The following is a 13347-nucleotide window of genomic DNA, read 5'->3' as shown; positions in this document are numbered from 1 at the left end:
TCTTTCTAGCTCTCCCTTTTTACTTCCTTTTGGATAAACAGACATATTAGGCAAGCATTTTGGAGCTTTCACCTAAATAACTACAGGTGGTGAGATAAGCTGCACAATATAATTGACCTTTCAGTATATTGTTGCACACACACCATCTATTTAGCAAATGCCCTTGTTATCAACAGCAGCCTTTTAAACTCACCTGAGCTAACAGGTATGTGCGCTGGTTACTCTGCTGCGCTTAAAATTTCTTTTTTGGTTTGCTACAATGCCTTTTCTGAAACGTTGTCTCCCTCTGCTGGAACACTGACTTCTTTCATTTAATGCCTGCAGACTATAAAAGAGAACCCAACCCAAAAAGTTTGGTTGATTAGTCTGTGGCATTCTGTTAAACTGTTGCTTATGGCGGTCTCTGTGAGCTTCTCAGCGACATTCAGCCAGCCAGGTATCCTGCCTGCAGTAGATGGAATGTGGCAATGGAACGCTGGCTGCGCGTGTCATAATAGGCTCTGAGCCTTTATATACCTGTGCACAGCAGCAGCCACCTTCAGTCTGCTGCTGGACAGCCAGCAGCAGCAGCAGCAGGAGAGGTATGTAATCAGGAGCCCTCCTGCTAAGGGTAGACAGCTGCTCGTTCCACCCCACCCCCCGCCTTAATTGGTTCTCCTCCCTTCCAACGGTGTTGAGGCGGGTGGGAACAGCAGGGGGTGAAGGTGCTGTGTTTAAAGAGGTGGAGTTATGCAGATCTAAAACGCGTGGATTGCAGCAGCAGCAAGCCGAAAAGTGCAGGCATGTAAGGGATCTAGAGGTTGACAACATGTCTTCTTAACGGGAGTCCAGGAGCTCATCTCCACAAATGGACTTTTCAGGATCCTTGGGTGGCTCCGTAGTTTGAAACCAATTCTGGTTATCGCTTCTCGGCCTTTTGGCTAAGATCAAGTGTAGTATCTGTTCTTATCAGTTTAATATCTGATACGTCCCCTATCTGGGGACCATATATTAAATGGATTTTTAGAACAGGGAGATGGAAAAAGAGCTTGCTCTGTCCACTCCACGCATTGACCTGGTATTGCAGTATCTCCAGGACCGGTGCACCCCTTCTTTAATGCAGTTTCTAAAATCAGAAAGAATTGAATTCAATGTTTTTTGTTCATTTTGCTTGTTTGTCGGATTTTGGGATGGACTCTTTGGCTTTGCTTTTCTTCTCCTCATTGGATTTTTCATGTTCAAAGTTGCAGAAGCCAGATTACAAGCTCATTTTGGTTCAACTTCAGCAACTGTGCATTGCATTGCCATGTAATGTGATGCAATGCTATCTTTCTAGCTCTCCCTTTTTACTTCCTTTTGGATAAACAGACATATTAGGCAAGCATTTTGGAGCTTTCACCTAAATAACTACAGGTGGTGAGATAAGCTGCACAATATAATTGACCTTTCAGTATATTGTTGCACACACACCATCTATTTAGCAAATGCCCTTGTTATCAACAGCAGCCTTTTAAACTCACCTGAGCTAACAGGTATGTGCGCTGGTTACTCTGCTGCGCTTAAAATTTCTTTTTTGGTTTGCTACAATGCCTTTTCTGAAACGTTGTCTCCCTCTGCTGGAACACTGACTTCTTTCATTTAATGCCTGCAGACTATAAAAGAGAACCCAACCCAAAAAGTTTGGTTGATTAGTCTGTGGCATTCTGTTAAACTGTTGCTTATGGCGGTCTCTGTGAGCTTCTCAGCGACATTCAGCCAGCCAGGTATCCTGCCTGCAGTAGATGGAATGTGGCAATGGAACGCTGGCTGCGCGTGTCATAATAGGCTCTGAGCCTTTATATACCTGTGCACAGCAGCAGCCACCTTCAGTCTGCTGCTGGACAGCCAGCAGCAGCAGCAGCAGGAGAGGTATGTAATCAGGAGCCCTCCTGCTAAGGGTAGACAGCTGCTCGTTCCACCCCAACCCCCGCCTTAATTGGTTCTCCTCCCTTCCAACGGTGTTGAGGCGGGTGGGAACAGCAGGGGGTGAAGGTGCTGTGTTTAAAGAGGTGGAGTTATGCAGATCTAAAACGCGTGGATTGCAGCAGCAGCAAGCCGAAAAGTGCAGGCATGTAAGGGATCTAGAGGTTGACAACATGTCTTCTTAACGGGAGTCCAGGAGCTCATCTCCACAAATGGACTTTTCAGGATCCTTGGGTGGCTCCGTAGTTTGAAACCAATTCTGGTTATCGCTTCTCGGCCTTTTGGCTAAGATCAAGTGTAGTATCTGTTCTTATCAGTTTAATATCTGATACGTCCCCTATCTGGGGACCATATATTAAATGGATTTTTAGAACAGGGAGATGGAAAAAGAGCTTGCTCTGTCCACTCCACGCATTGACCTGGTATTGCAGTATCTCCAGGACCGGTGCACCCCTTCTTTAATGCAGTTTCTAAAATCAGAAAGAATTGAATTCAATGTTTTTTGTTCATTTTGCTTGTTTGTCGGATTTTGGGATGGACTCTTTGGCTTTGCTTTTCTTCTCCTCATTGGATTTTTCATGTTCAAAGTTGCAGAAGCCAGATTACAAGCTCATTTTGGTTCAACTTCAGCAACTGTGCATTGCATTGCCATGTAATGTGATGCAATGCTATCTTTCTAGCTCTCCCTTTTTACTTCCTTTTGGATAAACAGACATATTAGGCAAGCATTTTGGAGCTTTCACCTAAATAACTACAGGTGGTGAGATAAGCTGCACAATATAATTGACCTTTCAGTATATTGTTGCACACACACCATCTATTTAGCAAATGCCCTTGTTATCAACAGCAGCCTTTTAAACTCACCAGAGCTAACAGGTATGTGCGCTGGTTACTCTGCTGCGCTTAAAATTTCTTTTTTGGTTTGCTACAATGCCTTTTCTGAAACGTTGTCTCCCTCTGCTGGAACACTGACTTCTTTCATTTAATGCCTGCAGACTATAAAAGAGAACCCAACCCAAAAAGTTTGGTTGATTAGTCTGTGGCATTCTGTTAAACTGTTGCTTATGGCGGTCTCTGTGAGCTTCTCAGCGACATTCAGCCAGCCAGGTATCCTGCCTGCAGTAGATGGAATGTGGCAATGGAACGCTGGCTGCGCGTGTCATAATAGGCTCTGAGCCTTTATATACCTGTGCACAGCAGCAGCCACCTTCAGTCTGCTGCTGGACAGCCAGCAGCAGCAGCAGCAGGAGAGGTATGTAATCAGGAGCCCTCCTGCTAAGGGTAGACAGCTGCTCGTTCCACCCCACCCCCCGCCTTAATTGGTTCTCCTCCCTTCCAACGGTGTTGAGGCGGGTGGGAACAGCAGGGGGTGAAGGTGCTGTGTTTAAAGAGGTGGAGTTATGCAGATCTAAAACGCGTGGATTGCAGCAGCAGCAAGCCGAAAAGTGCAGGCATGTAAGGGATCTAGAGGTTGACAACATGTCTTCTTAACGGGAGTCCAGGAGCTCATCTCCACAAATGGACTTTTCAGGATCCTTGGGTGGCTCCGTAGTTTGAAACCAATTCTGGTTATCGCTTCTCGGCCTTTTGGCTAAGATCAAGTGTAGTATCTGTTCTTATCAGTTTAATATCTGATACGTCCCCTATCTGGGGACCATATATTAAATGGATTTTTAGAACAGGGAGATGGAAAAAGAGCTTGCTCTGTCCACTCCACGCATTGACCTGGTATTGCAGTATCTCCAGGACCGGTGCACCCCTTCTTTAATGCAGTTTCTAAAATCAGAAAGAATTGAATTCAATGTTTTTTGTTCATTTTGCTTGTTTGTCGGATTTTGGGATGGACTCTTTGGCTTTGCTTTTCTTCTCCTCATTGGATTTTTCATGTTCAAAGTTGCAGAAGCCAGATTACAAGCTCATTTTGGTTCAACTTCAGCAACTGTGCATTGCATTGCCATGTAATGTGATGCAATGCTATCTTTCTAGCTCTCCCTTTTTACTTCCTTTTGGATAAACAGACATATTAGGCAAGCATTTTGGAGCTTTCACCTAAATAACTACAGGTGGTGAGATAAGCTGCACAATATAATTGACCTTTCAGTATATTGTTGCACACACACCATCTATTTAGCAAATGCCCTTGTTATCAACAGCAGCCTTTTAAACTCACCTGAGCTAACAGGTATGTGCGCTGGTTACTCTGCTGCGCTTAAAATTTCTTTTTTGGTTTGCTACAATGCCTTTTCTGAAACGTTGTCTCCCTCTGCTGGAACACTGACTTCTTTCATTTAATGCCTGCAGACTATAAAAGAGAACCCAACCCAAAAAGTTTGGTTGATTAGTCTGTGGCATTCTGTTAAACTGTTGCTTATGGCGGTCTCTGTGAGCTTCTCAGCGACATTCAGCCAGCCAGGTATCCTGCCTGCAGTAGATGGAATGTGGCAATGGAACGCTGGCTGCGCGTGTCATAATAGGCTCTGAGCCTTTATATACCTGTGCACAGCAGCAGCCACCTTCAGTCTGCTGCTGGACAGCCAGCAGCAGCAGCAGCAGGAGAGGTATGTAATCAGGAGCCCTCCTGCTAAGGGTAGACAGCTGCTCGTTCCACCCCACCCCCCGCCTTAATTGGTTCTCCTCCCTTCCAACGGTGTTGAGGCGGGTGGGAACAGCAGGGGGTGAAGGTGCTGTGTTTAAAGAGGTGGAGTTATGCAGATCTAAAACGCGTGGATTGCAGCAGCAGCAAGCCGAAAAGTGCAGGCATGTAAGGGATCTAGAGGTTGACAACATGTCTTCTTAACGGGAGTCCAGGAGCTCATCTCCACAAATGGACTTTTCAGGATCCTTGGGTGGCTCCGTAGTTTGAAACCAATTCTGGTTATCGCTTCTCGGCCTTTTGGCTAAGATCAAGTGTAGTATCTGTTCTTATCAGTTTAATATCTGATACGTCCCCTATCTGGGGACCATATATTAAATGGATTTTTAGAACAGGGAGATGGAAAAAGAGCTTGCTCTGTCCACTCCACGCATTGACCTGGTATTGCAGTATCTCCAGGACCGGTGCACCCCTTCTTTAATGCAGTTTCTAAAATCAGAAAGAATTGAATTCAATGTTTTTTGTTCATTTTGCTTGTTTGTCGGATTTTGGGATGGACTCTTTGGCTTTGCTTTTCTTCTCCTCATTGGATTTTTCATGTTCAAAGTTGCAGAAGCCAGATTACAAGCTCATTTTGGTTCAACTTCAGCAACTGTGCATTGCATTGCCATGTAATGTGATGCAATGCTATCTTTCTAGCTCTCCCTTTTTACTTCCTTTTGGATAAACAGACATATTAGGCAAGCATTTTGGAGCTTTCACCTAAATAACTACAGGTGGTGAGATAAGCTGCACAATATAATTGACCTTTCAGTATATTGTTGCACACACACCATCTATTTAGCAAATGCCCTTGTTATCAACAGCAGCCTTTTAAACTCACCTGAGCTAACAGGTATGTGCGCTGGTTACTCTGCTGCGCTTAAAATTTCTTTTTTGGTTTGCTACAATGCCTTTTCTGAAACTTTGTCTCCCTCTGCTGGAACACTGACTTCTTTCATTTAATGCCTGCAGACTATAAAAGAGAACCCAACCCAAAAAGTTTGGTTGATTAGTCTGTGGCATTCTGTTAAACTGTTGCTTATGGCGGTCTCTGTGAGCTTCTCAGCGACATTCAGCCAGCCAGGTATCCTGCCTGCAGTAGATGGAATGTGGCAATGGAACGCTGGCTGCGCGTGTCATAATAGGCTCTGAGCCTTTATATACCTGTGCACAGCAGCAGCCACCTTCAGTCTGCTGCTGGACAGCCAGCAGCAGCAGCAGCAGGAGAGGTATGTAATCAGGAGCCCTCCTGCTAAGGGTAGACAGCTGCTCGTTCCACCCCACCCCCCGCCTTAATTGGTTCTCCTCCCTTCCAACGGTGTTGAGGCGGGTGGGAACAGCAGGGGGTGAAGGTGCTGTGTTTAAAGAGGTGGAGTTATGCAGATCTAAAACGCGTGGATTGCAGCAGCAGCAAGCCGAAAAGTGCAGGCATGTAAGGGATCTAGAGGTTGACAACATGTCTTCTTAACGGGAGTCCAGGAGCTCATCTCCACAAATGGACTTTTCAGGATCCTTGGGTGGCTCCGTAGTTTGAAACCAATTCTGGTTATCGCTTCTCGGCCTTTTGGCTAAGATCAAGTGTAGTATCTGTTCTTATCAGTTTAATATCTGATACGTCCCCTATCTGGGGACCATATATTAAATGGATTTTTAGAACAGGGAGATGGAAAAAGAGCTTGCTCTGTCCACTCCACGCATTGACCTGGTATTGCAGTATCTCCAGGACCGGTGCACCCCTTCTTTAATGCAGTTTCTAAAATCAGAAAGAATTGAATTCAATGTTTTTTGTTCATTTTGCTTGTTTGTCGGATTTTGGGATGGACTCTTTGGCTTTGCTTTTCTTCTCCTCATTGGATTTTTCATGTTCAAAGTTGCAGAAGCCAGATTACAAGCTCATTTTGGTTCAACTTCAGCAACTGTGCATTGCATTGCCATGTAATGTGATGCAATGCTATCTTTCTAGCTCTCCCTTTTTACTTCCTTTTGGATAAACAGACATATTAGGCAAGCATTTTGGAGCTTTCACCTAAATAACTACAGGTGGTGAGATAAGCTGCACAATATAATTGACCTTTCAGTATATTGTTGCACACACACCATCTATTTAGCAAATGCCCTTGTTATCAACAGCAGCCTTTTAAACTCACCTGAGCTAACAGGTATGTGCGCTGGTTACTCTGCTGCGCTTAAAATTTCTTTTTTGGTTTGCTACAATGCCTTTTCTGAAACGTTGTCTCCCTCTGCTGGAACACTGACTTCTTTCATTTAATGCCTGCAGACTATAAAAGAGAACCCAACCCAAAAAGTTTGGTTGATTAGTCTGTGGCATTCTGTTAAACTGTTGCTTATGGCGGTCTCTGTGAGCTTCTCAGCGACATTCAGCCAGCCAGGTATCCTGCCTGCAGTAGATGGAATGTGGCAATGGAACGCTGGCTGCGCGTGTCATAATAGGCTCTGAGCCTTTATATACCTGTGCACAGCAGCAGCCACCTTCAGTCTGCTGCTGGACAGCCAGCAGCAGCAGCAGCAGGAGAGGTATGTAATCAGGAGCCCTCCTGCTAAGGGTAGACAGCTGCTCGTTCCACCCCACCCCCCGCCTTAATTGGTTCTCCTCCCTTCCAACGGTGTTGAGGCGGGTGGGAACAGCAGGGGGTGAAGGTGCTGTGTTTAAAGAGGTGGAGTTATGCAGATCTAAAACGCGTGGATTGCAGCAGCAGCAAGCCGAAAAGTGCAGGCATGTAAGGGATCTAGAGGTTGACAACATGTCTTCTTAACGGGAGTCCAGGAGCTCATCTCCACAAATGGACTTTTCAGGATCCTTGGGTGGCTCCGTAGTTTGAAACCAATTCTGGTTATCGCTTCTCGGCCTTTTGGCTAAGATCAAGTGTAGTATCTGTTCTTATCAGTTTAATATCTGATACGTCCCCTATCTGGGGACCATATATTAAATGGATTTTTAGAACAGGGAGATGGAAAAAGAGCTTGCTCTGTCCACTCCACGCATTGACCTGGTATTGCAGTATCTCCAGGACCGGTGCACCCCTTCTTTAATGCAGTTTCTAAAATCAGAAAGAATTGAATTCAATGTTTTTTGTTCATTTTGCTTGTTTGTCGGATTTTGGGATGGACTCTTTGGCTTTGCTTTTCTTCTCCTCATTGGATTTTTCATGTTCAAAGTTGCAGAAGCCAGATTACAAGCTCATTTTGGTTCAACTTCAGCAACTGTGCATTGCATTGCCATGTAATGTGATGCAATGCTATCTTTCTAGCTCTCCCTTTTTACTTCCTTTTGGATAAACAGACATATTAGGCAAGCATTTTGGAGCTTTCACCTAAATAACTACAGGTGGTGAGATAAGCTGCACAATATAATTGACCTTTCAGTATATTGTTGCACACACACCATCTATTTAGCAAATGCCCTTGTTATCAACAGCAGCCTTTTAAACTCACCTGAGCTAACAGGTATGTGCGCTGGTTACTCTGCTGCGCTTAAAATTTCTTTTTTGGTTTGCTACAATGCCTTTTCTGAAACTTTGTCTCCCTCTGCTGGAACACTGACTTCTTTCATTTAATGCCTGCAGACTATAAAAGAGAACCCAACCCAAAAAGTTTGGTTGATTAGTCTGTGGCATTCTGTTAAACTGTTGCTTATGGCGGTCTCTGTGAGCTTCTCAGCGACATTCAGCCAGCCAGGTATCCTGCCTGCAGTAGATGGAATGTGGCAATGGAACGCTGGCTGCGCGTGTCATAATAGGCTCTGAGCCTTTATATACCTGTGCACAGCAGCAGCCACCTTCAGTCTGCTGCTGGACAGCCAGCAGCAGCAGCAGCAGGAGAGGTATGTAATCAGGAGCCCTCCTGCTAAGGGTAGACAGCTGCTCGTTCCACCCCACCCCCCGCCTTAATTGGTTCTCCTCCCTTCCAACGGTGTTGAGGCGGGTGGGAACAGCAGGGGGTGAAGGTGCTGTGTTTAAAGAGGTGGAGTTATGCAGATCTAAAACGCGTGGATTGCAGCAGCAGCAAGCCGAAAAGTGCAGGCATGTAAGGGATCTAGAGGTTGACAACATGTCTTCTTAACGGGAGTCCAGGAGCTCATCTCCACAAATGGACTTTTCAGGATCCTTGGGTGGCTCCGTAGTTTGAAACCAATTCTGGTTATCGCTTCTCGGCCTTTTGGCTAAGATCAAGTGTAGTATCTGTTCTTATCAGTTTAATATCTGATACGTCCCCTATCTGGGGACCATATATTAAATGGATTTTTAGAACAGGGAGATGGAAAAAGAGCTTGCTCTGTCCACTCCACGCATTGACCTGGTATTGCAGTATCTCCAGGACCGGTGCACCCCTTCTTTAATGCAGTTTCTAAAATCAGAAAGAATTGAATTCAATGTTTTTTGTTCATTTTGCTTGTTTGTCGGATTTTGGGATGGACTCTTTGGCTTTGCTTTTCTTCTCCTCATTGGATTTTTCATGTTCAAAGTTGCAGAAGCCAGATTACAAGCTCATTTTGGTTCAACTTCAGCAACTGTGCATTGCATTGCCATGTAATGTGATGCAATGCTATCTTTCTAGCTCTCCCTTTTTACTTCCTTTTGGATAAACAGACATATTAGGCAAGCATTTTGGAGCTTTCACCTAAATAACTACAGGTGGTGAGATAAGCTGCACAATATAATTGACCTTTCAGTATATTGTTGCACACACACCATCTATTTAGCAAATGCCCTTGTTATCAACAGCAGCCTTTTAAACTCACCTGAGCTAACAGGTATGTGCGCTGGTTACTCTGCTGCGCTTAAAATTTCTTTTTTGGTTTGCTACAATGCCTTTTCTGAAACGTTGTCTCCCTCTGCTGGAACACTGACTTCTTTCATTTAATGCCTGCAGACTATAAAAGAGAACCCAACCCAAAAAGTTTGGTTGATTAGTCTGTGGCATTCTGTTAAACTGTTGCTTATGGCGGTCTCTGTGAGCTTCTCAGCGACATTCAGCCAGCCAGGTATCCTGCCTGCAGTAGATGGAATGTGGCAATGGAACGCTGGCTGCGCGTGTCATAATAGGCTCTGAGCCTTTATATACCTGTGCACAGCAGCAGCCACCTTCAGTCTGCTGCTGGACAGCCAGCAGCAGCAGCAGCAGGAGAGGTATGTAATCAGGAGCCCTCCTGCTAAGGGTAGACAGCTGCTCGTTCCACCCCACCCCCCGCCTTAATTGGTTCTCCTCCCTTCCAACGGTGTTGAGGCGGGTGGGAACAGCAGGGGGTGAAGGTGCTGTGTTTAAAGAGGTGGAGTTATGCAGATCTAAAACGCGTGGATTGCAGCAGCAGCAAGCCGAAAAGTGCAGGCATGTAAGGGATCTAGAGGTTGACAACATGTCTTCTTAACGGGAGTCCAGGAGCTCATCTCCACAAATGAACTTTTCAGGATCCTTGGGTGGCTCCGTAGTTTGAAACCAATTCTGGTTATCGCTTCTCGGCCTTTTGGCTAAGATCAAGTGTAGTATCTGTTCTTATCAGTTTAATATCTGATACGTCCCCTATCTGGGGACCATATATTAAATGGATTTTTAGAACAGGGAGATGGAAAAAGAGCTTGCTCTGTCCACTCCACGCATTGACCTGGTATTGCAGTATCTCCAGGACCGGTGCACCCCTTCTTTAATGCAGTTTCTAAAATCAGAAAGAATTGAATTCAATGTTTTTTGTTCATTTTGCTTGTTTGTCGGATTTTGGGATGGACTCTTTGGCTTTGCTTTTCTTCTCCTCATTGGATTTTTCATGTTCAAAGTTGCAGAAGCCAGATTACAAGCTCATTTTGGTTCAACTTCAGCAACTGTGCATTGCATTGCCATGTAATGTGATGCAATGCTATCTTTCTAGCTCTCCCTTTTTACTTCCTTTTGGATAAACAGACATATTAGGCAAGCATTTTGGAGCTTTCACCTAAATAACTACAGGTGGTGAGATAAGCTGCACAATATAATTGACCTTTCAGTATATTGTTGCACACACACCATCTATTTAGCAAATGCCCTTGTTATCAACAGCAGCCTTTTAAACTCACCTGAGCTAACAGGTATGTGCGCTGGTTACTCTGCTGTGCTTAAAATTTCTTTTTTGGTTTGCTACAATGCCTTTTCTGAAACGTTGTCTCCCTCTGCTGGAACACTGACTTCTTTCATTTAATGCCTGCAGACTATAAAAGAGAACCCAACCCAAAAAGTTTGGTTGATTAGTCTGTGGCATTCTGTTAAACTGTTGCTTAATGCGGTCTCTGTGAGCTTCTCAGCGACATTCAGCCAGCCAGGTATCCTGCCTGCAGTAGATGGAATGTGGCAATGGAACGCTGGCTGCGCGTGTCATAATAGGCTCTGAGCCTTTATATACCTGTGCACAGCAGCAGCCACCTTCAGTCTGCTGCTGGACAGCCAGCAGCAGCAGCAGCATGAGAGGTATGTAATCAGGAGCCCTCCTGCTAAGGGTAGACAGCTGCTCGTTCCACCCCACCCCCCGCCTTAATTGGTTCTCCTCCCTTCCAACGGTGTTGAGGCGGGTGGGAACAGCAGGGGGTGAAGGTGCTGTGTTTAAAGAGGTGGAGTTATGCAGATCTAAAACGCGTGGATTGCAGCAGCAGCAAGCCGAAAAGTGCAGGCATGTAAGGGATCTAGAGGTTGACAACATGTCTTCTTAACGGGAGTCCAGGAGCTCATCTCCACAAATGGACTTTTCAGGATCCTTGGGTGGCTCCGTAGTTTGAAACCAATTCTGGTTATCGCTTCTCGGCCTTTTGGCTAAGATCAAGTGTAGTATCTGTTCTTATCAGTTTAATATCTGATACGTCCCCTATCTGGGGACCATATATTAAATGGATTTTTAGAACAGGGAGATGGAAAAAGAGCTTGCTCTGTCCACTCCACGCATTGACCTGGTATTGCAGTATCTCCAGGACCGGTGCACCCCTTCTTTAATGCAGTTTCTAAAATCAGAAAGAATTGAATTCAATGTTTTTTGTTCATTTTGCTTGTTTGTCGGATTTTGGGATGGACTCTTTGGCTTTGCTTTTCTTCTCCTCATTGGATTTTTCATGTTCAAAGTTGCAGAAGCCAGATTACAAGCTCATTTTGGTTCAACTTCAGCAACTGTGCATTGCATTGCCATGTAATGTGATGCAATGCTATCTTTCTAGCTCTCCCTTTTTACTTCCTTTTGGATAAACAGACATATTAGGCAAGCATTTTGGAGCTTTCACCTAAATAACTACAGGTGGTGAGATAAGCTGCACAATATAATTGACCTTTCAGTATATTGTTGCACACACACCATCTATTTAGCAAATGCCCTTGTTATCAACAGCAGCCTTTTAAACTCACCTGAGCTAACAGGTATGTGCGCTGGTTACTCTGCTGCGCTTAAAATTTCTTTTTTGGTTTGCTACAATGCCTTTTCTGAAACGTTGTCTCCCTCTGCTGGAACACTGACTTCTTTCATTTAATGCCTGCAGACTATAAAAGAGAACCCAACCCAAAAAGTTTGGTTGATTAGTCTGTGGCATTCTGTTAAACTGTTGCTTATGGCGGTCTCTGTGAGCTTCTCAGCGACATTCAGCCAGCCAGGTATACTGCCTGCAGTAGATGGAATGTGGCAATGGAACGCTGGCTGCGCGTGTCATAATAGGCTCTGAGCCTTTATATACCTGTGCACAGCAGCAGCCACCTTCAGTCTGCTGCTGGACAGCCAGCAGCAGCAGCAGCAGGAGAGGTATGTAATCAGGAGCCCTCCTGCTAAGGGTAGACAGCTGCTCGTTCCACCCCACCCCCCGCCTTAATTGGTTCTCCTCCCTTCCAACGGTGTTGAGGCGGGTGGGAACAGCAGGGGGTGAAGGTGCTGTGTTTAAAGAGGTGGAGTTATGCAGATCTAAAACGCGTGGATTGCAGCAGCAGCAAGCCGAAAAGTGCAGGCATGTAAGGGATCTAGAGGTTGACAACATGTCTTCTTAACGGGAGTCCAGGAGCTCATCTCCACAAATGGACTTTTCAGGATCCTTGGGTGGCTCCGTAGTTTGAAACCAATTCTGGTTATCGCTTCTCGGCCTTTTGGCTAAGATCAAGTGTAGTATCTGTTCTTATCAGTTTAATATCTGATACGTCCCCTATCTGGGGACCATATATTAAATGGATTTTTAGAACAGGGAGATGGAAAAAGAGCTTGCTCTGTCCACTCCACGCATTGACCTGGTATTGCAGTATCTCCAGGACCGGTGCACCCCTTCTTTAATGCAGTTTCTAAAATCAGAAAGAATTGAATTCAATGTTTTTTGTTCATTTTGCTTGTTTGTCGGATTTTGGGATGGACTCTTTGGCTTTGCTTTTCTTCTCCTCATTGGATTTTTCATGTTCAAAGTTGCAGAAGCCAGATTACAAGCTCATTTTGGTTCAACTTCAGCAACTGTGCATTGCATTGCCATGTAATGTGATGCAATGCTATCTTTCTAGCTCTCCCTTTTTACTTCCTTTTGGATAAACAGACATATTAGGCAAGCATTTTGGAGCTTTCACCTAAATAACTACAGGTGGTGAGATAAGCTGCACAATATAATTGACCTTTCAGTATATTGTTGCACACACACCATCTATTTAGCAAATGCCCTTGTTATCAACAGCAGCCTTTTAAACTCACCTGAGCTAACAGGTATGTGCGCTGGTTACTCTGCTGCGCTTAAAATTTCTTTTTTGGTTTGCTACAATGCCTTTTCTGAAACGTTGTCTCCCTC

The 13347-nt window shown here is 44.8% G+C and overlaps 10 non-coding genes across 10 annotated transcripts; all 10 read left to right on the top strand.

Moving 5' to 3' along the window:
• The first annotated feature begins 900 nt into the window (after positions 1–900).
• LOC141225255 (U2 spliceosomal RNA) lies at positions 901–1091 on the top strand. The gene has a single exon (XR_012292531.1). It is a non-coding gene; the product is annotated as a U2 spliceosomal RNA (small nuclear RNA).
• A 1115-nt stretch (positions 1092–2206) lies between these two features.
• On the top strand, positions 2207–2397 carry LOC141225254 (U2 spliceosomal RNA). Its single transcript, XR_012292530.1, has one exon. It is a non-coding gene; the product is annotated as a U2 spliceosomal RNA (small nuclear RNA).
• Positions 2398–3512: 1115 nt separating this feature from the next.
• On the top strand, positions 3513–3703 carry LOC141225253 (U2 spliceosomal RNA). The gene has a single exon (XR_012292529.1). It is a non-coding gene; the product is annotated as a U2 spliceosomal RNA (small nuclear RNA).
• Positions 3704–4818: 1115 nt separating this feature from the next.
• Positions 4819–5009, top strand: LOC141225251 (U2 spliceosomal RNA). The gene has a single exon (XR_012292528.1). It is a non-coding gene; the product is annotated as a U2 spliceosomal RNA (small nuclear RNA).
• Positions 5010–6124: 1115 nt separating this feature from the next.
• Positions 6125–6315, top strand: LOC141225250 (U2 spliceosomal RNA). The gene has a single exon (XR_012292527.1). It is a non-coding gene; the product is annotated as a U2 spliceosomal RNA (small nuclear RNA).
• A 1115-nt stretch (positions 6316–7430) lies between these two features.
• Positions 7431–7621, top strand: LOC141225249 (U2 spliceosomal RNA). The gene has a single exon (XR_012292526.1). It is a non-coding gene; the product is annotated as a U2 spliceosomal RNA (small nuclear RNA).
• A 1115-nt stretch (positions 7622–8736) lies between these two features.
• Positions 8737–8927, top strand: LOC141225248 (U2 spliceosomal RNA). Its single transcript, XR_012292525.1, has one exon. It is a non-coding gene; the product is annotated as a U2 spliceosomal RNA (small nuclear RNA).
• A 1115-nt stretch (positions 8928–10042) lies between these two features.
• Positions 10043–10233, top strand: LOC141225247 (U2 spliceosomal RNA). The gene has a single exon (XR_012292524.1). It is a non-coding gene; the product is annotated as a U2 spliceosomal RNA (small nuclear RNA).
• A 1115-nt stretch (positions 10234–11348) lies between these two features.
• LOC141225245 (U2 spliceosomal RNA) lies at positions 11349–11539 on the top strand. The gene has a single exon (XR_012292523.1). It is a non-coding gene; the product is annotated as a U2 spliceosomal RNA (small nuclear RNA).
• Positions 11540–12654: 1115 nt separating this feature from the next.
• LOC141225244 (U2 spliceosomal RNA) lies at positions 12655–12845 on the top strand. Its single transcript, XR_012292522.1, has one exon. It is a non-coding gene; the product is annotated as a U2 spliceosomal RNA (small nuclear RNA).
• The last annotated feature ends 502 nt before the right edge of the window (positions 12846–13347 follow it).

Source organism: Phyllobates terribilis, unplaced genomic scaffold, assembly GCF_046119375.1.
Source record: "Phyllobates terribilis strain yellow unplaced genomic scaffold, ASM4611937v1 Scaffold_404__1_contigs__length_1715579, whole genome shotgun sequence".
NCBI classification, from domain to species: Eukaryota; Metazoa; Chordata; class Amphibia; order Anura; family Dendrobatidae; genus Phyllobates; species Phyllobates terribilis.
Note: the sequence above shows the minus strand (reverse complement) of the source record. Positions and strands in the feature narration are given on the sequence as shown.